The sequence below is a fragment of the Bombyx mori genome, chromosome 24 (assembly GCF_030269925.1).
Source record: "Bombyx mori chromosome 24, ASM3026992v2".
Lineage (NCBI taxonomy): Eukaryota > Metazoa > Arthropoda > Insecta > Lepidoptera > Bombycidae > Bombyx > Bombyx mori.
In genome coordinates this window covers 16,447,464-16,473,333 of record NC_085130.1, presented here as the reverse complement: position 1 = coordinate 16,473,333, position 25,870 = coordinate 16,447,464, and the positions used below count along the sequence as shown (strand labels likewise).

General features: G+C 38.0%; 1 protein-coding gene across 6 annotated transcripts in view; it reads left to right on the top strand.

Annotated features, from left to right (window-relative positions):
* LOC101736801 (homeobox protein Hox-B5a) overlaps nucleotides 1-25,870 on the top strand; it is a 101,224-nt gene that overhangs the window by 70,727 nt on the left and 4,627 nt on the right. Inside the window, exons 1-4 of one of the 6 annotated variants that reach the window (XR_009976550.1) lie at nucleotides 1,511-1,672; nucleotides 13,767-13,932; nucleotides 20,549-20,642; nucleotides 23,070-24,664. The gene's annotated coding sequence lies outside the window, so the exon portion shown is untranslated. Of the gene's footprint in view, nucleotides 1-1,510; nucleotides 1,673-2,144; nucleotides 3,200-11,142; nucleotides 11,855-11,878; nucleotides 12,140-13,766; nucleotides 13,933-20,548; nucleotides 20,643-23,069; nucleotides 24,665-25,870 lie in introns of those variants that run through there. The other 5 variants (XR_009976549.1, XR_009976551.1, XR_009976548.1 and 2 more) reach the window with 5 other exon arrangements.

The window sequence follows — 25,870 nt, the reverse complement described above, 5'->3', positions numbered from 1 at the left end:
TGTGTCCTGCCCACTGCCACTTTAGTGTCGCAATCCTTTGGGCTATGTCGGTTACCATGGTTTTCCTGCGAATCTCCTCATTTCTGATTTGATCTCGCAAGGAAACTCCGAGCATAGCCCTCTCCATTGCTCTTTGGGTGACCTTGAGCCTTCTCATAAGGCCCATTGTGAGCGACCACGTTTCAGTGCCATATGTCATCACTGGCAACACAGACTGGTCAAAGACTCCCTAATAATAATGACAATAAATAATAATGTTAATTTTAAATGCGCAGCGAAGCGGGCGTGTACGCCTAATATAGAAATATAGTTGTAACGAATTAAATCATTATTATTTTGCCTTTGCACTAACCCAAAGAAGAAAGCTGAGTAGATATTTACATTAAATTTTAAACAGACATAAATCACCAATAATAAAATGATAATGTTATAACAGTATTATTATATAATTAAACACGACAACTAGTGATGTTCTAAATCGTTAAATAATATCGATTCGTACATGTTTAATAATGCTTACAAATTAAATAATTTTTTTGTTTTTTTTTTGCAGTTGAAGCAATTCTTTGTATTAGCCGATGGCTGGAATGTACGGTTTAAACATTAGGGAATCTTTTTAAACCACTAATATATTTTTTTTATTGCTTAGTTGGGTGTGCATTTGTCGAGTCCATCCATTTGCAATAAAAAAAGTCTGGGTGGATGACTGCACTGGCGTGGTAATGTTATAGGTATGCCAGTAGTCATTTGACAATAGGGCCGTGGGCTCTTCCAGCTGAAGACACGGGTGTATGTTACCGCTATATGATGTCCTATAAACGAGGTTCAAAGAGAAATCGTTTGGAACTTCTCGATCTTGCTATGTTCGATGACTGGTACTCTTATGAGTTATTTGGTCTCATCATCTAGTTTTTATGATTGTATCATCTGCCATTGGATTTCATTAATACTAACTAGAACTAGAAGAAGACATTTTTGCTGCCACATACCGACCGCCCGTCCTTCTTCAAACAAGCTTTGTAACAAATCCTCGGAAGTCAGCAGCGACTTGGCTGTGTCCTAGGTATTGCTGATGTCCATGATCGGCCGCTACTGTCCAAACTACTATTCTGTTTTCTTCCTAAGCCTCTAAAACTCCAAAACGCCTATCCCAATTGCTTATCATGTCGGAATCTAGTTGGCGTTGCTATATACCCCAATCGATGTTTTAGTCTAATGACGTGCCGTGCAATACCTCAAGCACCGGTCATTGTCCTCGCCGAACCGGTGAAGCTGAAATAGCCTCTCAAGGCTATCAGCATAGGTAGGGAAAAAAAGCTCTTGCTAGACACTCCCGGTTTGAGCCCCGTGAGCCCCGTGAGTCCCGTGAGCCTCACCTACTAGCTCGATGAATCTAGAATAAACCCTCAAGGTTACTGGAATAGGTAAGAAAAAAAAAAGCCGTGCAATTTTATCGATATATTTCTTATCGACATCGTCTCCGAACTAGCGCGTAAACATTGAACCCTATAATAAATTGTTTACATCGGTAGCAGCACGTAATATGTTTTCAAACAATATTATCATTTTATTATCGTCCTCCGACTGATGCAGTCAGCTGTTTTTGTTTTTATTGTTTGATTAGATTTTATTTTTATATTTAATGTAAATTTGTCGTACGTGAACATGACAGGTGAGTTTTGAAGAATCGAAACAAAAAGAATAGGTTATTTGCGTTTAAGCGACTTTTATCTATATATTAATACGTGAAGTAAAAACTTTGTATCCCTTTTTACGAAAATTGCGCAGACAGAGAAGTATAAAATTTTCCACACTTATAGAGAATATAGAGAAGAAGTGCGCAATGCTAATATTTTTTTTAAATAATGCATAAAAGATACATTAAATCAATAAAGAAAACATTACACACACTACATACCGTGTATTTAACGCACACACGCATGCATACTATTTATTGTCAAACTTTTGTTCTTGACGTCTGTTGTCAAATTGAGAATAGATTAAATATTGTTGGTCTTTCTTAATATTTTTTTATAGAGTAGCCTTGGCGAAATTTGTGATTATAGAAGTATAAAATACAATCATAATAGTGTACAAACTTACAATTCCAATTAATTATAGTCGAATTTCGACAACTGCGGGACCTCTAGTCTTTGTAATTAAAGGTCCGTTTTTTATTCGGTATCAGCATCAACAGTTCGATGTTTTTAATTGAACTTCAATTAAGCTTAGTCCATTTAAATAGCTGAAGAAGTTTGTTTGTATGTTTTTTTTTATTTACTTTTAAACTTTAAATGGCTCACAAAGTTGCAAAAATGTCGCTTAAACAAAATAACCTTTGAACCTTCGATGTGTACAGTCGGTGACGAAGATTTTTTGTTTTTATTTTTATTTTGTTAATTGATGAAGATTTTCATTTTTATTACTTTTTTTTAAGGCGCTTATATGGGCGGACGAGCTCACAGCCCACCTGGTGTTAAGTGGTTACTGGAGCCCATAGACATCTACAACGTAAATTCGCCACCCACCTTGAGATATAAGTTCTAAGGTTTCAGTATGTTTGCAACGGCTGCCCCACCCTTCAAACCGCATTACTTCTTCACGGCAGAAAAAGCCAGGGTGATGGTACCTACCCGTACGGACACACAAGAGGTCCTACCAGCAGTAATTACCTACGCAAATTATAATTTTGCGGGTTTCATTTTTATTACACGATGTTATTCCTTCACCGTGGAAGTCAATCGTGAACATATTTTGATAAGTACGTATTTCATTAGAAACATTGGTACCCGCCTGCGAGATTCGAACACCGGTGCATCGCTACATACGAATGCACCGAACGTCTTACCCTTTAGGCCACGACGACTTCAAATACGCTTTTATTACCTTGTTTGTTTGTTTGTTTGTTTGTGTCTAAAGGATTTTTTGCAATATCATTGCCATTGACTTGACAATTCGCCCCCGCGTCACTGACCGATGACGTCACAATCATTTTGTAATATCACTCTTTAATATCCTGACCGGTATCGCATCCACAGGACGACAAATAAAAGATGAAACTATCATTAGTGTTGCGTTGTGGTGAATGAGAGTGGACTGTATTTATTAGTTTGATATCTTTATTAGTCCATAAGTGACAAATTAAAGATATACTAGAGGTCCCGCAGTAGTCGAAATTCGACTATAATTAATTGGAATTGTAAGTTTGTACACTATTATGATTATATTCTATACTTTTATATACACAAATTTCGCTAAGACTGTACACTATAAAAAATATTAACAAAGATAAACAATATTTAATCTCAATTTGACAACAGACGTCAAGAACAAAAGTTTGACAATAAATAGTATGCATGCGTGTGTGCGTCAAATACATAGTATGTAGTGTGTGTAATGTTTTCTTTATTGATTTAATGTATCTTTTATGCATTATTTTAAAAAAATAGCACTGTGCACTTCTTCTCTATATTCTCTATAAGTGTGGAAAATTTCATACTCCTCCGTCCGCGCAATTTTCGTAAAAAGGGATACAAAGTGTTTGCTTCACGTATTAATATATAGATGTATATAATATGTAAAATGAAATTGATGTGTCGCCCTTAGCGGCTGGAATTGAAAAGGGGAAAGTTACAATAAGTGTCATAGCGGACGTCGCTCGTTGACACTTTTGACGTTCCGAATTCAAACAATTAGCAATGTCATTTCGACTGTCATCAATGACGGTGACGTCAAGCTGACGTATTATAAACGCGTTATTTTTTTTTGTGTTACTTTTGCACAAACATATAAGTTGTAATTTTATGAATTAGGTGTTCACTTCGAGAAATAGACAGCTGGCTACCTTTCCTGCTACGTGATTTTTTTTTATAACTTGGACTGGTAACCGAGCTCATGGTCCACCTGGTGTTGAGTGGTGACCGGAGCCCATGGGCATCAACAATGTGAATGCTGCCACCCACCTTCAGACACGAGTTCTAAGTCTGACTTGTACAACGATTCCCCCGCCGTTTAAACTGGAATGCATTGCTGTTTCTTGGCAGAAATAGGGGGCTGGTATCTATGTGCGCGGTTTCCCAAAACGGCCTAACATCAGTAATTACGCAAATAATAAAATTTGATTGCGGGTTTAATTTTGAAGTGATAACTTCTTAAAGCTGTTGTTAGAAATTACTTAAGTTAATTATTAATACCTTGCAAATGTTTTGGTTTATATTATTTGGTAAAGTAGACTAAATAAATAAATAAATTATGGGAGGGTAAGCCGCTTCGTTACGTAACGCGTTACGGCGCCAGTCCGTCTGGCGTCCCTTTCTCACACGCATACTATTTATATATCTCTTTCAATTTATGTTACAATTTTCCTTGTTTTATCATATTAATATACATAAAATTTAAGTAATAACCTAAGCTTTTCTCAAGTTAAACAATTACAATATTAAATAGTTCAAACTTAGGTTAGTTAAAGTTTTCACTTCTGTAGAGCGTCCCGAGATGCAGACGTTTTTTTTATTACCTACACGATGTTATTCCTTGATATTGCGAGTCGTTCGTGCTGTTATAACCCTTATTTCTATGGCCTTATGGTGCACCATGCAAAACGATGTTTCTTCTTCGGGATTGGAATTTGTAATAATTTGTATTGTTCTTATTCGATATTTTGCGGTTGCAACATTTTTCCAAAATTCAGTCAGTATTCGGAAAGCGCGCGCACAGTGCGATCGTCTGATTAGAATTTCGGGAATGAATCGTAGCACTAATTTAACGTAATATATATATATATAAATGAATTGCTGTTCGTTAGTCTCGCTAAAACTCGAGAACGGCTGGACCGATTTGGCTAATTTAATTTTGGTCTTGTATTATTCGTGGAAGTCCAGGGAAGGTTTAAAAGGTGAGAAAATATAAAAAAAGCTCGGAATTATATGAAAACAATTTTGTTTTTCCTTTGATGTGTCTTTTATTTATCGATTGAGGCACTACGAAGTCTGCCGGGTCAACTAGTTTCTTAATATATTTTCAATTAAAAATGAGCCTTGTTTTTTTAATACACTTTTATTAGCTTCAGACGTATGTATGTTAGTATGTAACGGAATCTTTGAACATGATTTTGACCCCCTTCAAAACGTCGGATTAACTCGAAATTTGGCACACTTAATAAGGACAGATGACAATTCAATATTTAAAAACTTATATGAAAAAATTGAAATTGAACTAAAAAATGAAAATAAATAATAGTTTAAAAAAGTGTGTGTGTCCGCTCCGACGCACGACTGGAGTTTACTGGATATAAAAAATTAAACGAAACAATACGAGAAATAGTTCTATATTACGACAACACGATACACTACAGATTATTAACAAATTAACGAGACACAAAACAAACGACTAACAAATATATGAAAATACAATAATGAGAGAAACGCGCGATCAGTACGAGGCTTTGTGGCGGACTGCCGGCGCAGCAGCCCGGCGCGCATTTCGTGTGACATGCGCAATCAGGCGCATAACGCATTTCGTGTGACATGCTAGTACGATTTTGGTCCCCATAATTTTCATACCCCGGGCCTATATATGTAAATCGATTCTAAAGGAGTAAACTCCAAAAACTAAAAAAAAACGCTTTTATAGAAAATCCAATTAAAAAATGGAAAATAAATTTTAATAAGTTTGAATTAAAAATAGTGTAGACTATTATTTATTTTTTTATAATACCGAAAGGGCTGTTCTCATAGCAGCCACGGGTCGATTTAAAAAGGCGTTTGACGACTGCAAAATAAAATTTAATTTATTGGAAAAAAAAAAAACACAAATTTGTATTTTCTTTTTGGCAACAATGTAATGTCGTTGACATTTCGGGGACAATATGGCGGCTTATTAACAACTAAATAAACATAAACATAACACTTATGTGCTTAATTAAATAAGGCAAGTTTCACTGGCAGTAGGTAGTCTTGGGAGGCCGCGCGGGTAGGTACCACCGCCCTGCCTATTTCTGCCGTGAAGCAGTAATGCGTTTCGGTTTGAAGATCGGAGCAGCCGTTGGACAATTCATACATAGAACTCGTGTCTCAAGCTGGGTGGCGTCATTTATGTTGTTGATGTCCACGGGCTCCGGTATCCACGTAACACCAGGTGGACCATGAGCTAGTTCAGCCGTCAAAGCGATATAAAAAAAACGATAGAATTAAGTTAGTTTAGAACCAATATTTAGTACCTTATATTGCCAACAAACTTTAATAAAGTCTTTTTTTTCCTACCTATGCTCATAGCCTTGAGAGGCTATTTCAGCTTCTCCTTGACGTGTAGGTGAGCTCACGAGGCTCAAACCGGGAGTGTTGCTAACGCTGGCCCTAGCACCGTTAATGGATCGGGAGGATTCTTAATGACGTGTTTAGGGCCCAAAGTCCTGGTCTAGTATCTAATGGGTTGGGGAAAAGTCTTTTCGTATTATATTATGTATGAACTTGTATGATAGAACTTCTTGTGAGTCCGCACGGGTAGGTACCACCACCCCGCCTATTTCTAACGTAATGCGTTTAGGTTTGAAAGGTCGGGGCAGCCCTTGTAACTATACTGAGATCTTAGAACTTATATCTCAAGGTGGGTGGCGCATTTGCGTTTTAGATGTCTATGGGCTCCAGTAACCAGTGAACACCAGGTGGGCTGTGAGCTCGTCCACCCAACTAATAATAATAAAAAATTGGGAATACATTAATGGTTCTTAATGTGTTCGACCTTACCTTGCGTACGAAATGACCGATAAACTTGTAAATATTGATTGATATGAAATTTCTTATCGCTGTTTGGAAGTCGATTGAATGAGACATGTATTTTCGCGAACGATAATTTAAAAATATAAATAATAATATAGATTATAAAACTTAAAAAAAAACACGCATTTATAGAAAATCCAACTTTAAATATATTTTTTGAAGTGAAACTTCTTTAGGCGCATGAGGGTAAATTTTTTACAGAACGTCATGCAGGTATGCAACGGAAGTGACATCAAACTACTATTGAAATTAAGTACTTGTCAAATGTCAGTAGTAGTAGTTGTTGTATTTTTCCAACTGGAAAGGCAAATGTATCATACCATACAGACTAATATTTTATAATTTTTTTGTGAAAAATGTTAATAGGAATTGAAATGAAATGAAAAGAATTTGGAACATTAATCAAATAGCATGAAATTAAATTAGTCAATTCAATTGGCAAAATATTATTTATTTATTTATTTATTCAACTTAATGCACATAAGTACAATGGCGGACTTAATGCCTGAGGCATTCTCTACCAGTCAACCAAGGGTGGTGTAGAGAATCCTGTGGTAGGTGCATAACTTAATGTGAAACAACCAAACTACATTATACAATATACAAACACATACAGGATATATATATATATATATATATAATCACACAAACAACGTACACAATTTTATATCATGATAATAATATAAAATTTACACATATATCTATATATAATCTCTATCATATACTCACATACATATTCATATACACACTTAAACAAAAATATAACAAAGAAATAGAACCACACATACATACATATATCGTACAAGAAAATAGTATATTGCACAGAACACAAATTGCAGGTCAAATTGTTAAGTTTTTAAGTTTTTAAGTTTCTCCAGAAAAAGTTGGCGTACCTTTATTTTGAAAGTTAGGCGATCAGTGATCATCCTAACATTAAGAGGAAGTGAATTCCAAAGTTGAACAGATTGAACTACGAAAGACGAACGGACCAAACTAGAGTGGTGCGTGGGACAGTGAAGGAGTAAATTATTAGAGGAACGCAAGTCCTTATCGTGCGAAGAATGTAAATATTTAAAGTACTGAGTCAGATAGGAGGGAGGAGTTGGGCATGTTAGTATAGAATGAAGCGCAGTAAGGGCATGTAGATTGCGGCGCTCGCGTATAGGAAGTAAATTTATTTCGGAGCGGTAAGTAGACACGTGGTCATACTTGCGAAGATTAAAAATGAAACGAATGCAGTTGTTGAGAAGGCGGTCGAGTTTGTTCAAAAGGTCTGCATTCAGGTCAAGATAGCATACATCGCCATAGTCAATTATGGGCAGGATTAAAGCTTGAACAAGCATCAACTTTATCTTGAAAGGGAGAAAGTTCTTGAAGCGATAAAGGGCACGCAGAGATCCAGTAACCTTTCGACTAACATTCAACACCTGTACCGCCCAGTCAAGTGTAGAATCCATATACAGTCCAAGGTTTTTGACTGATGGGCTCAGAGGTATAATTGCTCCATTATAAGTTACGGGTGGGAGTGAGCTAAAATCTAATCGTCCCAACAAACGGGGACTACCAATAATAATCGCCTGACATTTGGTTGGATTGACCGTCAAACCAAACCTACCAGACCAATCGCATATAGCCTCTAGATCCCCATTCACTCTGCGAACCGCTTCAGACACACAGTCCACAGTAGCCTGCGAGTACAGCTGTAGGTCGTCAGCGTACAGGTGATACGAACACTGAAGGGACTGAGTTATGAGATTGATAAAGAGAGAGAAAAGCAAAGGGGAAAGAATTCCGCCTTGAGGGACACCAGTATCTAGATCACGCCATGAAGACGAAGACTCATCAATGCGGACCGATTGCTGGCGCCCTCGAAGATATGATGTAAACCATTTCAGCACCTCAGGCGAAATCATAAGATAGGACAGGATAGATAAAAGGATTTCGTGACTGACGGTATTAAAGGCATTAGAGAAGTCGACCAAAGCCAACAATGTGACTTTAGTATCCTCCATTCCAGCCCTAATATCGCCTGTCACTTTGAGGAGAGCGGAGACGGTGCTGTGGCCCGGTCTGAAGCCAGACTGTAGGGAGTTTATTAAACCATTCTTATGAACAAACTGGGACAGTTGGTTATGTACACAGGCCTCCAACACCTTGGACAGAAAAGGGAGAATCGATATGGGACGGAAATGAGTAGGAAGAGTCGGATTAGAGACTTTGGGTAAGGGAATCACAAATGCTTTGCGCCACTGTACGGGAAAAGTACCAGAGGACAAAGATGAATTGATTAAATGTTGTAACGATGGAAGAAGACAATCGAGAATCAGAACTATCATCTGGCGGCTCACTCCGTCGTGACCCACAGCATTGGATCTTATAGAGAGGATTATCTTTTTGATCTCACCCATAGATACCGTGGAAAATTTAAAGGGGTCGATATTTGGAGGGGATAGTCCTTCCAGAAACTCCACAGTACGGCGCGTTGACTGGTAATCCAACGGGATACTTGTAGTAAAGTGCGCATTGATATCATCCAGTCCAATTGCCGACTGAAAGCTGTATTGACGTTGTTTGCCAATACCTAGAGTTCCGAGGAACTTCCAGATATTAGCAACTGAAGAAGACGATATATTATGTAGAAAGTAGCGGCGTTTAGCATTTCGTATCACCTGGTTACACCGGTTTCTCGCACTTTTATAAGAAGCCCAATTGTCATCGCATCGGTCCCTCCGGAATTTACGAAAAGCTCTATCTCTACGCCGCATATACATACGCACACCTCTCGTTATCCATGGAGCTGGAGGACGCTTCATCTTCACCTTCCTAACAGGCGCATGGATATCATACAAGTTAAGGATGGTTTCATTAAAAATACGCACTTTATCATCTATAGAAGGTGTAGCCATGAAATCATCCCATTTTAATTCTGACGCATCCTTTTGCAACTGATCTAAATTTAAGCGTTTGAAACTACGTATGCTCATAAGCCTAGGTTGGGACTTCGGAGGACTTAAGGAGTAAGAGAGGAAAATGAGGTCATGATGAGAGAAGCCAGGTGCGGGATATTGACCATGAGATGATACAAGGGTGGGAGAGGAAGTAAGAATTAGATCAAGCCAGGTATCTTTCCCATCACTGTTCCAATGAGTGGCTTGTAGAGGCAGGACTTGAAGATTAGCAGATTCGACGATAGCCAAGAGTTTACAGGATCGAGGTGAATGAACTGCAAGGTCGGTGTTGAAATCTCCCATAATGACGTGATGTGAATATTTTGAGCCTAAGGATTCCAGAATTGGTTCGAGACTGGAGAAGTAATCTACAGTGGGAGGACAATAAACAACACCCAGCACTAATTTAACTCCCTTAACGGAAACTTCCAAAAAAAGAAACTCAGCAGAGGTTGAACAGTTTGGTGGAGAACATTCGAGGATTTTATAAGAAATAAAAATCGGTAAAAAAACTTTTAAGTTAAACGGTTTTATTTTATGTGTACTGAAAACTACAAAATAAATAAATAGTTACTTACCTATCAACCTACGTAGGTCATCTCGGTCATTAATATCTCTGATGGTAGTGGTTGTCATAACATGAACCATGTCAGCGGCCGAAAGGCAGTTCATGAAAGAACACTAACACCAGGGTTTGCTTGGTAGGTAAACTAAGCACACACTATAACAAGTAGGTATTTTGACCTTCTAGTTCAGAAATATTTTAGTACTAGGCAGAATAGCTTTTAGGCATATTAGACTAAAATAAAAACGTGGGGCCCCTCTGAAATCATATCTATGGCAGAGCATATCTTATACTTTGGTAGATCATGAGCTCGGCGTTCGCTGGTGAAGCCGCCACGGCTGGTTATTGATGGTCAAAACCTCCAGTTACGATTATAGTAAGTCGATTCAGCGGACCCTGGACTCCGGAGCTATGAGGTTTTAGATGCGACCGGGATAAGCCGCTAGGATGATGATGATGACGATTATAATAAGTCGATACAATCCACACTTAGTATAGTAGAAAGTAATACAGAAATAATAATGGGCCCCACGTTTTTATTTTAGTCTAATATGCCTAAAAGCTATTCTGCCTAGTACTAAAATATTTCTGAACTAGAAGGTCAAAATACCTACTTGTTATAGTGTGTGCTTAGTTTACCTACCAAGCAAACCCTAGTGTTAGTGTTCCTTCATGAACTGCCTTTCGGCCGCTGACATGGTTCATGTTATGACAACCACTACCATCAGAGATATTAATGACCGAGATGACCTACGTAGGTTGATAGGTAAGTAACTATTTATTTATTTTGTAGTTTTCAGTACACATAAAATAAAACCGTTTAACTTAAAAGTTTTTTTACCGATTTTTATTTTCTTGTTTTTAGTATTTAGTGAAATTGTCTACCGAATATTCCTCATTCTATTTAATTCATTCAGTGCATCATTATTACATGGTTTCTTACCTGATAATTTAGTACAATCTAATTCCTCAATACATAGATAGCCCTTCCAGAGACTTGACTCGACTTAGAGCCACGTATGCTTGTCCTTCCTCAAACAATTTTGAGCCTAAATATACTACTGCATGGTCGACGGTGCTGCCCTGCATTTTATGGACGGTGGATGCCCATGACAAAGCTAAGGGCAACATCCTTCTTTCAGCCGTACCATAATTGAATTTTGCTGGAAATTGTATGGCTTTAGGGTAAATAACGTGCATGCCATTACATTGCACGCCGGCAAATCCCGAAGTGAAAACGCTGTGGTCACCTTAATGCCATGAAGCCCGAATAATTCTAGCAACGTCATTAATACTAATGAATACATTTGGAATTTCAATTCTTTCAGGTTCACCGTTTTCAGGTATATCTGGCACACTAAGTCGTATTAAGTCTTGTTCACTAATCTGGACATTTTCGTCAATGCGTACATCTCTATAAAGTGGGTTATTTCTAGTTAACCATCTTAAAGCGCTGTAGAATTTTTCGCGAGATATTGTGAACTCTCTTGTGATGTTCAAATTCTCCAAACGTTCTGTAACTACAACGATACCCACCTGGCTGGAAGATCTTGGAAGCATATTAGGTAATTTTTCACTGACCTCAAAGATATCTTGGGCAAACAACACTGCTTGTCCGCGGAAACCGTACTGCCCGTATAGCCCAGTAAATTTTACGATTTTAACAAGCGGGATGATTCTACACAGCAATCGCTGCTCTGCTTGCGTCAGCGCTTGAATCTCATCTGGTATTGAACCTGGATCCAGATTATTCCAGTACGCCTTTGATGGTGCTATTGTTTTATTACTGGTCACATGTGTTTGGCAGCGCGAACATAAAAGTAATGTTGTTTTTGAAGACAGTTCTGCAGGTAGATATCCTAATACAGCTGTGTTGTAACGTACAGTATGAATTTGGTTAGGATATCAATGCTTCGTGCAAATGTCACAAACGTGTATACACGATGTGTTAATGGCATTTTCAAACGCTTGTACATGATTTTCAGCTCTGCGTTGCTGTGCACGCTCACGTTGGTTATTTAACCTGTCGTGGCGTTGCTCAGGTGTTTCTGAAGCTTCTAACTCCTTTCGTCTCTCACGCCTTCCTGTTAACCTGGCCTCATGTTGCTCAGGTGTTTCTGACGCTAATAGCTCTATTTGTCTGTTACGTTGTAATCTTAGCCTGGACTCATGACGCTCAAGTGTTTCTGACGCTATTAGCTCTCTTCGTCTGTCACGTTGTGATGCTAGCCTAGACTCATGACGCTCAAATGTTTCTGATGCTAACAACTCTCTTTGTCTGTCACGTTGTGATGCTAGCCTGGACTCATGACGCTCGGGTGTTTCTGACGCTATTAGCTCTCTTCGTCTGTCACGTTGTGATGCTAGCCTAGACTCATGACGCTCAAATGTTTCTGATGCTAACAACTCTCTTTGTCTGTCACGTTGTGATGCTAGCCTGGACTCATGACGCTCGGGTGTTTCTGACGCTATTAGCTCTCTTCGTCTGTCACGTTGTGATGCTAGCCTGCACTCATGACGCTCAGGTGTTTCTGACTCTACCAGCTGCCTTTGTCTCTCACGTTGTGCTATTAACCTGGTATCATGTTGCTCAGGTGTTTCTGTTGCTAACCGTTCTCTTCGTTTCTGTAGTCAACTGTGGGTTTCATTTTCACTCTCCTTTGCACGTTTCGTTCTATACTTTTCTTTTGCCTTTTCGAGCCTTCTTTTTCGTTGTGTAGCAGTTTCGATTTTATTTTTGTTTGCTTTTTTATTTATTGTTTTCCCACGATTAAGGGGCATTTTGACGGTCGACCCCGCCAGAAGTCCAGCAAAGGGGCAAGGCTTAATATACAACAAGATGCGCCCAATATTGAGGGGGAAGCGCTGACGACATTACATTTTTACCCACCCTAATGCCATACAGTCCTCGGCACGTTTTAACCTATTACCTTAACTTGGGTGGTATAGCTACCGCTTACTAACGAGGTATCTAATTACCTTTTTTTTTTTATCTGCCCCTCTAACGTCACACAATCTTGGACGCAACTGTTCTCGACACGACTAATCATGCCCTACCTAATACGCCATTTTGTAACTTGTAACACCTAATACGAAATTTTGACATAATGACAGTATTCTGCTAGTGTAGTCCTATTATTTGATACCCATATTGTGGTGGTTGTGGAAAAATATGTACCTAGTCCGCCATATTGGAACGGCGTCCATCTTGAATTTTAAATTTGACATAATCATCGTATTTTACTAGTGTAGCCCTTTCATTTGATACCCATATTGAGGGGTTTAAGGAAAAATATGTAATCCGCCATTTTGTATCGGCGGCCATCTTAGATTTATAATGTCATTGATTTTATTATATTATATTGTCATCTAAATTAAATGTGTGTACCAAATTTCAGATTAATCTGACAACGGGAAGGTGCTTAAATTTCAATTTCTAATTTTGACCCAAATAAATAAAAAACAAATTCCGTACAGGTCGAGCTAAATAAAACCGTTTAAAAACACTGCGAAGGTAGATAGCAACGCCGCCGCCTCTCCTATCAACACGATCATTCCGAATCAAATCGAAACCAGGAAGAGGATAACTAGTGGAAAGAAGATGAGGCTTTAGCCAGCTCTCGGATATCAGCACAGCATGAACGTCAGTATTATCAAAACTTTCCAGAATTTCACTATAATGACTGGGCACACTTTGCGCATTAATGTGACATAAATTTAGTAGGCCCGAATTTTTGCTAAAACATCGTCGTACACAGTCACCAAGAGTACCAGTTACTGAACAAAAACTATCCTCATTTAACGAAGAAACAGGAGAAAGAGATTCATTGGCAGAAAGATAAAGGTCGTCACATGAATTACTCATAAATTAATCAATGCAATACAAATACAATGCACAATTTAAATATATATACTATTATCCTATATAGAAAACAAATTTTATAAAAGTTATTGATAACTTAAAGTAAATGCAATGAGTTCAAAAACAAAAAAACAGAAAGCTGATTTCTCTGCACCACCCGCCAGCCAACACACACCGTATACATAATAAAAATAACAATACAGATTATTTTCAGCACACAAAATCAAAAGTCATTTACAATTTAGAAATCTAAACATAATGTGACTGTCAACACTGAGGTTTGAGATTGACACATGACAGGCTTTTGGCGGGAACATAGATTATGTTTATTATCTTCTTTTTTCCCTTCCTCTAAGTCTCGGAAATCTAAAGTATTAGATTTGTATAAATATAAGCAAGACTTATAAATTAGTTCAACAAAAAAGTTTCACTTCTGACATGTGTACTTTGTACGCACGTACTTTTTTATCTATGCTAATATTATAAAGAGGAAAGATTTGTTTGTTTATTTGTATTGAATAGGCTCCGAAACTACTGAACTGATTTGAAAAAATCGTTCACTGTTTGGAAGCTACACTCTTCCCGAGTAACATAGGCTATAAATCCTTTTCTAAAAAAAATTAGGGATCCTTACTAAAACTCCAATAATGTAACCCAAGGTGTAAAAAAAATACCTAAAATATTCTTTACATCGCGTGCGCTGCGAAAACGATTGATGATAGATTAAAATAATGTACTATGACTTTGTAGAGCACATTATTATTTACAAAAAGTGTCGCGACAGCATATGTCTTACTATTATAGTTATGCCCCAATAGGTGTTCTTTTGTTTAAAAAAATAAAACAACGTCAAATATCGTTTACAGGGAAGCTCTGACTCAATAAACTCAATGGCTTTTGTTTTGTATGTATGTATGATCGTTTTACGAAAAAAAAAAAAAAAAAATGTGAGCCGTCACGGGACGCCTGGCAGATGTGAAACGTCGACATTATTTTGTAAAAGTAATACTTATGCAGAAAAGAACAGATTGTGATAGGAACTAAATATGTCATAATGATAAAATAAAATATTACGAAAAAATAATTTGTTTTCAAGTAAAACACAGGTTATGTGTACTGTAGTAAACAGCACTGTATACACTACGGAGTATACACTATAGGTATCCGAGCTCAGTGTAGCGAGAGAGATGGCTTAACGCCGGATCGAGTGGGAGAGAATCGCACAGTCGATTGCGCATGGCGACGCGTCGCCACACCGTACACACTACTGCATATAGACTATTATAGACTGTATATATATACTTTTAGCAACGGCTTAATAATTTAAATAAATAAAAAAATACAAAAGTGGGTAGGAACGATCGACACAGAATATTAAATCTAAGACAAGTGAACAATGCGCGCGCTTCCAGCAAAAGTGATCCGAGGTGGCGTGATGTCCCCGCTGGTCGGTCGGTTGCCCCTCCAGATGACGAGTTGCCCCTCCAGATGACGTCACGAGTCCAAGTGAGTGCTCGTCGTCAATGGCTCCGCCCATAGACTTTGACTTAAGAGGGAGTCGCCTCTAATACGGCCTCTCCTGACTGGTGGACGTCCACGTTCACCTCGATGTCATGACCGTCTTCAATCTCTGACGATGCAGGACTCACTGTGTGCACAGCGTTGCTATCGGGGTGTTCTATGATATCGTCATAGAAATAGATTATTTGCATTACAATCATGATTTTGGTACCATGAACCATTAGTAAAAGTTAGTAGTTTTTGTGAGCATTTTACATCACATTTCAGTGTGTTCATGTATAGTAGGCTCTTGTTGAGTTACGTTAGATGTACTGACGACACGGCACTGTTACCATATCGAGTGTATAATATACTGTGAGAGTAAAGTCTGGTTGACATGGCCAAGTTAACATGTCAAGCTAATACACTCGTAACGTGAACTGCGTTACCACGTCACACCTTTACGTGAACTTTGTTACCACGTCATAACATATACGTGAACTATGTTACCACGGTACAACATCTACGTGAACTATGTTACCACGTAAATCTCTGCGTGAACTATGTTACCACGTTACAACATCTACGTGAACTATGTTACCAAGTAAATCTCTGCGTGAACTATGTTACCACGTTACAACATCTACGTGAACTATGTTACCACGTAAATCTCTGCGTGAACTATGTTACCACGTTACAACATCTACGTGAACTATGTTACCACGTAAATCTCTGCGTGAACTATGTTACCACGTTACAACATCTACGTGAACTATGTTACCACGTAAATCTCTGCGTGAACTATGTTACCACGGTACAACATCTACGTGAACTATGTTACCACGTAAATCTCTGCGTGAACTATGTTACCACGTTACAACATCTACGTGAACTATGTTACCACGTAAATCTCTGGAAGCATGCAGTCAACACCAAGAATGTTTGACATTACGCGTCACTGGTGACTCAACTAGTGCCTGAACCCTACGAGGACTCGGCCTAACCTGACCTCCACCAAAAATTAAATCAAATCGTGAATCTGTAGACTAGCGTTCGCGAGTCAACCAGAGGGCCCATTATGCCCCGTATCATTATTAAGGTTCCGAGTTTGTCAGTCAGACCTCTGACCATCTTAATACAGAGCAACGATCTCCTGGCGCACTCGACGTATGAGGCAAAGCAATCTGGTGCTAATTGCATAGCATTATAAAGAATATTGGCATACTCTAACTTTCACGGACACAACGGCTTAAAGTTTTTTACGAAGTTACCCCACGTCCGGTCACTAGACAATCACACGTGTAACCAAGTACGCTCATCACTCTTAAGACAGCCCAAAACTCGTGACAAATACTCAGTGCCTTCCCAGTTAAGGATCTAGCCCATTCTACTTCCTTACACAATGTGTCTATGTATTGCACGGCAGGGTAAAACTTAGAAATAAAGTAACCATGAGCTCGATCTGAATTTACGAATCTAATGGATTCGGTTAACTTCCGTGCTGATGTGGTAGTTGCCTTTTTATTGTCACAACGCGTGGTGGAACTATTTTACATCTATTCTCAAACGCGGGTACAATCGACACGGCGATGGAACAACACGGCCTCCCGTTTGCATGATCACCGACCTGGACAGTCGGACTGTTGTCTAATTGACGTATTGATGGAGTGTGCCGACTAGTAACATTTTGAACCCTTCGAATGTTATTTCCACCCATCGAAACTGATCATTCAGTCTCGAGCATGTTCTATCGCGTCAATAAAAATAGACCGTAAGGTCGGTTGTGATAAAGTGGTTGAGCTAGTTACTTGGTGATTTATTACATTTCATAAGAGGGTATCCGACAAAAAAAATCTACTTCGCACCAAGAATCGATATCATTAACGCTGGGGTCAAAATTAGAAAAATAAAAAATGGTTCGACCTTACTTTGGACAGTGCACTTAATGCTCCGATGATCCTGTCTGTAGCGTCGTACGCGCGGGACTCTGACGGCGGCGGTGATGTAATTCCCAACGCCACCACGGGTCCGGTGCCACCACCGTCCGCGGTCGAGGGACGTGCGTCTTCTATCTGCGTCCCTAGCGGGCTCGACTCACGCGCAACATTCACATTTGAGTTTTAAGCAATTAAACGCGCCAATATTATTCTCCAATATTGGTCTCGAACATTCGGCGAATGCGAGCGTCCTCCTACCCTGCTTTCAGTTACACGTATATCGGTCATTACGTTGTTAATTTAATGCAAATTTTAAAAATAAACTGTACGCCAGGATAACCCAAAAGCGGATAGGGCACAAGCCCTATCCCACTTCTGATTTTAGCAACGGCTTAATAATTTAAATAAATAAAAAAATACAAAAGTGGGTAGGAACGATCGACACAGAATATTAAATCTAAGACAAGTGAACGCTGCGCGCGCTTCCAGCAAAAGTGATCCGAGGTGGCGTGATGTCCCCGCTGGTCGGTCGGTTGCCCCTCCAGATGACGAGTTGCCCCTCCAGATGACGTCACGAGTCCAAGTGAGTGCTCGTCGTCAATGGCTCCGCCCATAGACTTTGACTTAAGAGGGAGTCGCCTCTAATAATACCATCATATAGCGTGGCGACGCGTCGCCAGAAATTGGTTTTACGTGCGGCTATAGATGTTTCACATCAATAATATTAAAATAATAATAAAATAAGTAAAACAAATATTACCTATTTAAATGAAAATAAAAGTTGGACTTTGACAGATCAAGGTCATTGACGTGCACATTCAAATTTGAAACGGACTATACATACGTATGAAGCTAATAAAAGCTTCTAAAAAACACAGAATTATGTGGTCGGCCGTCTCTATTTTTGTTATAACTAACTATACTAAAACAAGTTAAAATAGATACATAATATGATAATAATATGTTATGGATTTCATAATTTTTATAATACATCATATTTCATTGTATTTTTAAATAATTATTCTTTCTTTTTTTCAAGATGTCGGTTATTTGCACTGTCATTTGCATCTATAATTGAGGTGACATCGGTCACGTTAATTTGTCGATGTTTTGTACATTCATGATCGCTTTGTTGGTGCAACTAAATAAACTAATGGCCTCGCGGTAGTCGAAATTCGACTATAATTAATTGAAATTGTAAGTTTGTACACTATTATGATTGCATTTTCAAAGAGTATTATACTTCTATAACCACGAATTCCGCCAAGACTATTTAATCTATTCTCAATTTGACCACAGACGTCAAGAGCAAAAGTTTGACAATAAATACATAGTTGCGTGTGTGCCTCAAATACATGGTAGTGTGTGCAATGTTTTTTTTATTGATTTAATGTATTTTTTAGGCATAATTAAAAAAAAAATTAACATTCTGCACTCCTTCTCTATATTCTCTATGAGTGTGGGAAATTTCATAGTCCTCCGTCCGCACAATTTTCGTAAAAAAGATTACAAAGTTTTTCTTTCACGTATTAATATATAGCTAAATATAGTATTTGCAGACACAATTAAAACTATATTTAATGTCTTCATTTAATCATTATCTTCTTTTTTCCCCTCTACATATTCTAGTGACCTCGAGGGGTCCTATTAGATTTACTGAGCGAGTAGGTGAGCTGACGGGGCTCTAACCTGAGGACGTTGCTAACACTAGTTAGTTACTGTAGTTATTTACAACAAAAACAGACTCGGCCGAACACATAACTCTGTGTTTTTAGACGTTTATATATATATGCGACACGCATGGTGACTTAACCTTCGGATGCTGCTATAGGCTCCTAAAAGCGTATTGCTAAAATTTGCGTAATTACTGGCTGTAGGACCTCTTGTGAGTCCGCACGGGTAGGTACCACCGCCCTGCCTATTTCTGTCGTGAAGCAGTAATGTGTTTGGCTTTGAAGGGTGGGGCAGCCGTTGTAACTATACTGAGATCTTAGAACTTATATCTCAAGGTCGGTGGCGCATTTACGTTATATATGTCTATGGGCTCCAGTAACCACTTAACACCAGGTGGGCTGCGAGCTCGTCCACCCTAACCTAAGCAATGAAAAAAAACTTCGGGCTCGGGCGGCTATTAATAAATTCCGCCCATTCAGTCTGAGCCCATACTGGCCCTCTCATCCTGGTGAAACCGGAAAACCCATCAATAATCCCTTCCTCCCAAAAAGAAACATGTATGTGGGTCACCGGTGACCTACGCGGCGCACTGAAGTAATTACGTCGATTTCTGTTACTAAGGCGCCTGGATTGACTAACTCTTTGCCTTCTTTTGTTTGGTAATGTATGTCTTAGTCTTTTAAGGTCACTTAGAAACAGATTCATTGTCAGTATCTTCGGATTCGTCTTACCCAGAGTCTACTAGATATTCCGGCGCCTTAGTAACTGACAGAAATCTATATATTAATACGTGAAGCAAAAACTTTGTATCCCTTTTTACGAAAATTGCGCGGACGGAGGAGTATGAAACTTTCCACACTTATAGAGAATATAGAGAAGAAGTGCACAATGCTAATCTTTTTTTTAAATAATGCATAAAAGATACATTAAATCAATAAAGAAAACATAACACACACTACATAGCACGTATTTGACGCACACACGCATGCATACTATTTATTGTCAAACTTTTGTTCTTGACGTTTGTTGTCAAATTGAGAATAGATTAAATATTGTTTGTCTTTGTTCATATTTTTTATAGTGTAGTCTTGGCGAAATTTGTGATTATAGTGTGAGTATAAAATACAATCATAATAGTGTACAAACTTACAATTCCAATTAATTATAGTCGAATTTCGACTACTGCGGGACCTCTAGTCGATATAATTACTTCAGTGCGCCGCGTAGGTCACCGGTGACCTACGCGGCAGTCAAAGGTTTAATATAGAGCTAAATTTGTTTTCCAGTTGAAAAGAAACAAAACACGAGCAGCCTTGAACATTTGTACAATGACTTCGATCAATGGATTAGTGATTACAATGACATTCACAACATTCAAAGGTACGTACGTATACATAGTCTTGCCATAAATACTGAGACAATAGAAAAAAAAAATCTATTGCAAATAACATTTATTACTTTTACAGTGTGTTAGTTTAATACATAAATATAAAACAATTTAAAGCATAAAAAGCTTATTCGAAGTGGTCTCCATTGGCTGCAATACAGTCCTTTAAACGTTGAGGCCAGTTATCAATAGAAGCACGCACTCTTTCCATGGGAAAAATTTTCACTGCCAATCGCACGGATTGTTTTAGGGACTCCAAATTATCATGGGGTTTAGAGCAAGCTGTACTCTCTAAAACTGACCATAAATCATAATCCAGCGGATTAAGATCGGGACTAGACGACGGCCAGGCTTCAGCTCTGATGAAGTCCGAAACGTTCGTCTCCAACCAAGACTGCGTAGACCGAGCTTTATGACCTGGCGCCGAGTCTTGCTGGAAGGACCATTCTTGATTATTGAACATGGTGTTGTTAAGGGGCTTCACTACCTTCTCAAGAATGGTATCTTGATACACTTGTGCCAATGTTTTGATACCTTTTTCACAAATGGTATGGCTCAGTCACTCCTTCATAGCTAATACCCCACCAATCCATCACTGAAGTCGGATAGTGCCCACGTTGCACTCTGTCGACTAATTGGGAAGCTTCCTTAAAGCTTTGAGCATAAATACGGTCATTTTGTTTGTTAAAATGTTGCTCAATTGTAAAAATTTTCTCATCTGCAAACAAAAATTTTCTATGACCTCCCTTTGCGTACCGCTTCAGTAGTTGTTTCGATTTTACCACCCTATTCTCTTTTAAATTATCAGTTAAGAAATTACCAGTACGTCTCATAAAGGCTCCAAGTTAAAGTCATCTTTTAAAATACGCGACATGGTTCTAGGTGCTATCTTCATCTCCCGAGATAAAATCTTTTCCTTTCGGACAGGATTTCTTCGAATTCTTTCCCTTACTGCTTTGACCACCTTTTTCGTACGAACACTACGTGGACGGCCAGATCTGTTTCTGTCCTAAACAGAGGAGGTCTCATTGCACCTATTAATAGCCCGGTACACAAACATTTTACTAATACCAAGTGTATGGAGAGTTTTAAAAATTGCATTTGGCTCCATACCTACTTTGTGTAATGCAATCACAGCGATACGGTTCTCTTTATCACCCCACTCCATTTTAATATCGCAAAATATTGTACAATGTATTGGCGCCAAAATGAGAAAACTCAATGAGCAATCATATAAAAATGACAGATTCCAAATTCAAATGTAATATTTTGTTTATTTTTAATTGTAACAGTATTTATGGCCAGACTAAGTATTTGTTTAAGTTGAAGTATTTATTTATTTATATCTTAACTAGCTTTTGCCCGCGACTTCGTCCGCGTGGAATAGTTACTTTGGCATAACGCTAAATTTTACCCGCGACTTCATTTACGTAGAAAGAGAAAATATTTTTGAATAATTAAATGAGGAAGAGAAGCCATTTAAATCCCTATTTTGAAACATTATTTATTGGTGCTCCGCCTGCATTGGTCTTAGCGTGATGTTATATAGCCTTCCTCGATAAATGGGCTATCTAACACTGAAAGAATTTTTCAAATCGGACCAGTAGTTCCTGAGATTAGCGCGTTCAAACAAACAAACTCTTCAGCTTTGTAATATTATAAGCATAGATATAGAATAGATACGATTGAACTAGCGTTCACGCCTAATGTAACGTTGTTATAGGAGCCCATGGGCAGCACCTCGATGCAGACTCGATGTCTATGCCACACAAATGGATATTTAATTACGCAAATTTTGACTCTATGGAATTTGAATTTTATTACGCGGTGTTACTATTTCGTCAAAATCGTGTCACGTTATTAGACTATCGTGTTATAAGGGGGATTACTGTAATTTACTTATGTATCGTGCAAATTCATTTATATATTGTTTTTTTTTTATAGCTTAGATGGTTGGACGAGCTCACAGCCCACCTGGTTTTTAAGTGGTTACTGGAGCCCATAGACATTTACAACGTAAATGCGTCACCCACCTTGAGATATAAGTTCCAATGTCTCAGTATAGTTACAACGGCTGCCCCACCCTTCAAACCGAAACGCATTACTGCTTCACGGCAGAAATAGGCGGGGTGGTGGTACCTACCCGTGCGGACTCACAAGAGGTCCTACCACCAGTAATTACGCAAATTATAATTTTGCGGGTTTGATTTTTATTACACGATGTTATTCCTTCACCGTGGAAGTCAATCGTGAACATTTGTTGAGTACGTATTTTATTAGAAAAATTGGTACCCGTCTGCGGGATTCGAACACCGGTGCATCGCTCAACACGAATGCACCGGACGTCTTATCCTTTAGGCCACGATGACTTTTAAACTTGTTGACTTGTTTTCTGTTTTAATTTTTTTGTTTACTTACAGCGCTCTACAAAAACACAGACAAAAAGAGAACACGCAATTTACTACGACTGTAGAAAACAAACGTCTGCAAATCATCCTAAATAATGATATCGCGTTAATATTGTATAGAACCAAGAACAGAAATCATATTAATACAGACGGCTTATTTAACGGTCGCTCGTCTAGGAATGGCTTGAGTGATTTTCGTCTTAAATATATCAATTCGAAATTGTGGTGTTATGTTTTCTTTTAAGCTTCTTGCCTGGTCCCCATAGACACAGCCCGCTGAGTTTCTCGCCGGATCTTCTCAGTGGGTCGCGTTTCCGATCCGATGGTAGATTCTGCGAAGCACTGCTCTTGTTAGGGGCGGTGTTAGCAAAACTCCCGGTTGGAGCCCCGTGAGCTTACCTACACGTCAAGAAGCTGAAATAGCCTCTCAAGGCTATCAGCATAGGTAGGAAAAAAAATTGTCTGGTTGGCACAAGTGTATATTTAATTGTTTTTTTCAACGCAATGATATTTTATATGTAAAAAAATCATTGTTTCAACGCCATTGTTAGCAGTGTCGAATTTGTCGAAAGTTTTTCTTTTTTTGAAATTTAATTTGGCTATCAGGGTCATGCGACGCCATTGTTAGCAGAGCCGAATTTGAAAAAAAAGACGTCCAGTTTTATTTAAATATACGTTATATGAAAATTCGATTTCAATTTTGATTAATTTAAATGACACGTAATGTGTTGAAATAAAATTATGTAATGGCGTCTAAATAAAATGGTGGGAATTTACAAAAAATTTAGCGGCTGTATGACGGAATCCGAGAAACCACGTCCGGCGCGGCGCGGCGGCTCTGCTCTTTCTCACAATTGTACACTCTCACAGTTGTTGAACGGTTAACAAGACGCCATTGTTGGACGTTTGGAGTCTGAACTTATGTCTTTATGTCCAAGCTTTAGACACAAAGAAACATTAAATTAACCCATTTAGCGTTAAACTCATTTTCAGATATTTTGCAGAAATGTCGTGTATGTCGTTAACTAAATACTAAATAACTTATAATCAAACTGCGCAATAGTCGGTAATTAATTAAACAGAGTCAATATATCAACGGTTTGCGATCAGTGTTTAAAAAAAACGTTAAAAAAAAACGTTCGCGCCAAATAGTCTTTCATGTCAAGCAAAACCCTGTGTATCTATCTCATTAAAAACTTACAACCTTCAAAAGCCGCTTTCGGTCTTTTTAGTCATTAATAACTTTATTAGAAATCGTCATAATTAAGCCGACCCCAAAATGGCGTACTCCCCGTTGTTAATATTGAATTAATCTCTTGAAGGATTAAATTTAACTTTGTAATACACTCGTTTACCGAAATTCAACTTTTAATGATGGCGTGCTGTGGTAAATATTTGAAACTTAGATTAACAGAAAATTCGTTTCATGGATGTTTTAGTCGATCCAAGTATCGCCATCTATCGGTCAAACCGCAAAAACGGATCTCGAAACAACTAGAACCTATGTTGAATGTTCAGGAACATTGTAGACATGGTCGATATAAAAAAATATCCTTGAGGAACTGAAGATTTAGGTATTCAGGACGACCTCCACTCAGAACCGATATGTAAGTATCAGTGTGCTTAGTGCGAGTTTTATAACGTTATTTTTTTTTGTTTTTATTGCCTAGATTTGTGGACGAGCTCACAGCCCACCTGGTGTTACTGGAACCCATATACATCTACAACAACAACAAACATTCTGTTTTAGTATATAACGCTGTTTATCCTGCTTTTCTTCATCTAAATCCAAAAAAAATCTTTGTTGCAAAAATGCTTGTTGTTTCTCCGGTCTAATTGTTGTAAAACACAACTGAACTAGTAGATCCTGAGCTTTTTTTATGGTGACGGGTGCATTTTGCCTTTTATAGAGGAAAAAAATGCGTTTATTAAAAAAAATAGGATCTGATAAAAAAAAACTTAAAAAAAAAAGTGAAATGTTTATCTTACACGGTCTACACAAAATATGCAATCTTTGTCTAATGACTTTTCGTCTTCTCAATTAGAAATTTTTACATGTCAATATTTCAAATAGATTATCTGATTATAACATACAGATTAAAATTTTTGTCTTAAAAAGTATTTTACAGTGTATTAATATGGTTGTTTATATTTGTAGCATTTATTTCTTTATTAGTCCTTTTATTTTTTTGTTATCTCGCGGTTTGCGCATTTGCCACTGACAAAAGCAGGGAAATGTTTATCACGATTTAAAAGTACATTACTCACGAAATTGGAAAAGGATCAGATAGGATTACTATGATAGGATAATATACTTAAGGATTTATAATTTCAAATTATTATGTAACTAGCGGCCCGCTCCGGAGGTTAACAAAAATTTCAATGACATTTGACGTTGTTTTATTTTTTAAATAAAAGAACACTTATTGCGACATAACTATAATAGTTAGACATATGCTGTTGCGACACTTTTTGTAAATAATAATGTGTTCTACAAAGTCGTATTATTTTATTCTATCATCAATAGTTTTGGCAGGGCACGCGATGTAAAGAATATTTTAGGTATTTTTTTTACACCTTGGGTTACATTATCGGAGTTTTAGTAAGAAGCCCTAATTTTTTCAAAAAATATTATAGCCAAATGTCACTCGGGAAGAGTGTAGCTTCCAAACAGTTAAAGAATTTTTCAAATCGGTTCAGTAGTTTCGGAGCTTATTCAATACAAACAAACAAACAAATCTTTCCTCTTTATAATATTATTAGTATAGATAGGAAAATAGATAAAGCTGTATATATATATCAGCATTAGAACA